We start from the raw sequence: 3216 nt of genomic DNA on the forward strand, positions 1-3216 counted from the left end.
TTGTGTAAAGTGGGAAATATATTTAAAAAGCAACATTTATTCAAGTAAACCTTCTAATCCTACTTAATTATCCTAACAGCACACATGTTTTATAATTAAATTATATTTAAAACATGTAAAGAAAAAACTTCCACATTCATTATGATGTAATATTTGAGTTCTAGTTAGGTCTGTGGAGTGTAGTACTTGAGTTTAGGTCTTGTGTCTCAGTCCTGGTTGTCTTATTGTTCTACTGTTTGGAATTAAAGTCGGTGAGTCCACTCAGAGTTTCCGTCTGTCACGATAGTTCTGGTTTCACGGTTTCAGCTATTATTTATTTTAGCATACTGCAAAAAAGAAGAAGAAGAAGAAGAAGAAGAAGAAGAAGAAGAAAAAGAAAAAGGAAATTACCATAGTAACGGTAGTAAGTTACTTTCCATCCGGTGCTATCTGTGCTGTCATCTATCATTGCCACAATAGCAGTGCTCTATTGTAGGGCGGGGCGGGAGCTAAGTTGTAGTTGCTTCCAATTAGCTACAACCTGATGGATAGAATAAAAAGTCTGTTATTGAAAGAAAATCAGAAGGAAGTTATTGTATTACTCTGCTAAAGGCTAAGGTCACTTTTACTCTTCTCTGTTTTTTATGCGTCTTTTCATCCCTGTGGAAACATTACAGTTTATATGGAACTCATGGGTTGAAATGTGACTGTTTGTACAATAATCTATGTAAGAATAGATCAGGGCTGTTACCAGGATGTTTTTTAACGGGTTGCCACGGGGGCTAACCAAATACAAGTAGAGGAACCCACAGGACCCACACCCTCTGCTCAAGTAAAACGTGCAGTTCTGAACTTATGTTACTGTACAGACTGTGCTTGTCATGAAAATATACTTAATGTAAATAACAGTAATGTTATGCAGAATGGCTCTTGTCGGAATTATATAGATGACTTTATCTGTATTCTTAGTGGATTGTTTTCTGTATTTGAAAGTCTGCAAAATCATACAATATTGACAATATTTTTGTATCAGTGGAGTAAAATCAACAAAGCATAGGAAGTCTATCTATCTATCTATCTATCTATCTATCTATCTATCTATCTATCTATCTATCTATCTATCTATCTATCTATCTGTGTGTGTGTGTGTGTGTGTGTGTGTGTGTGTGTGTGTGTGTGTGTGTGTGTGTGTGTGATGTAATAAAATTATATCATATAACATATAATATACTTACGTTTTTTGTTTTATTGGAAGCCAGCTGGAAAACCTATAGATTTCCTTTGTTACATCATCACGTGAGCCAGCAATTTGCCTCGTGGGGCCCGTGCGCATCACCGACACACACACGCACACACACATATAGGATCACATTAACTAATTTCTGCTGCGAGAAAGCTGCGTCGATTCCACCCAAGAATAACAGGAAGTTAAACGAATTTATCTTCAAAATAAAAGGCCAGGAATCGTCTCAAGAGAAATAAACATGCTGAAAAACAAAAACAAAAAGCCGGTTGCAAATCAAAAGAAAAAAATCCTATTCGCATTAATAAGATAAAAAACACTATTACTTCTAAATAGCTTTTCATATAGGATCATTAAAAGGGTACGGTCGATAGTGGTTTCAGAAAAGCTATATTATTTCGTATATTGTAGAATAGAATAGAATAGAATAGAATAGAATAGAATAGAATAGAATAGAATTCAACTTTATTGTCATTGCACATGCACAGGTACAGGGCAACGAAATGCAGTTTGCATCCATCCAGAAGTGCTTTAGTGATATAGATATATTACAATATATATTAGCAATAATATAGATATGTGAGTATATTACAGAAATGGGTCTATTATGGTATGTTATAATGTACACGGTATGAAGTATGTTGTGAATATTCTATAACTATAGGTATGTACAGGCTGTAGTGAGTACAAGCTATGTACAGGATATGAACAGGATATAAATATGAAAAACTATACAGAATATGAAATAAATAACTTTACAGAAATCTGAGATATACAGCTATACAGAAATGGGAACTATGCAAGTTGTAAACAGTTGTAGGGTTAAAAATTATCGTATGTACAGAATGATTATTTACACAGAGCTATACAGTAGTGCAGTTAAGATAAGTGAGATATGTGGATAATTTCTACAGAGGCTATATAAAGTGCTAGTGGTTGTGAGTGGTGGTTCAGTCCATGTTAGTGTTATTGTGTGTTTGAGGGTACAGTTGTCCATTGTGGGTGTGTGTATGTTCAGTCCATGTGTTAACGTGGGTCATATGTAAGCATGAGTTCATGAGTACTGCATGTATATATGTATGTATATATATATATACACACCTCTCTCTCACACCTCTCTCTCTCTCTCTCTCTCTCTCTCTCTCTCTCTCTCACACACACACACACACACACACACACACACACACACACACACACACACACACACACACACACACACACACACACACACACACCATATATATAGTTTTAAAACACAAAAAGGTGGATATTATTATTTATATTTTGTGCTCTGCCACTGTGGCTGGATTCAAGATGAGGTCAGGCACGAGCTTCCATGGATAATGTATGGTGATGAAACTGTGGTCTGTAGTGAGAGAAAGGAGCATGTGGAGGAGAGATAGAGTGCAGGCAGATGATCCACTTTGGTGAGCCCTAAAGGGAGCAGCCAGAAGAAGAGAAGCAAATGTTATGCTGATGCCTGTTTATGTAACTGGGTAACATATTTTAATGCAAAACAAGTGGGATTTTAAATAGGATAGTGAACTCATACAACTATAATGTTCAGTGTAATTTCAAAACATATGAAGTGAATTATATTTTAGTCCTTGATAACTTTCATGAACTTCTAATTGCCTATTTCACTAATACTTATTATTTTACACAATCTACACTCTGTGCAGACTAAGTAATTTGATTGCACTTCCTACTACAATATTTTTAAATATACATTTATTAAACCATTTTAGTCTACCTTTATTTGATTTAAGGAATTTATTGAGTTAGTTTAATTTTTAGAGCTAATTTATTGTTGTTTTTTTTTTACTCATTGAGTTCTTTTTTCTGTTTAAATGATTTTTGAGTAATTATCACAGAGGCAGCAGAGCTCATTCTCCCTCAGATTTATTCAGCCCCTCCATCGATCTATCCTGTTCTAAAGTTGTTCTGAAGAACAGTGGAAGGCTATTATTTTGTAATGGAACTACCGGAAGCGG

Source organism: Haplochromis burtoni, unplaced genomic scaffold, assembly GCF_018398535.1.
Source record: "Haplochromis burtoni strain Fernald_Lab_line unplaced genomic scaffold, NCSU_Asbu1 Contig_44, whole genome shotgun sequence".
Taxonomy (NCBI): Eukaryota; Metazoa; Chordata; class Actinopteri; order Cichliformes; family Cichlidae; genus Haplochromis; species Haplochromis burtoni.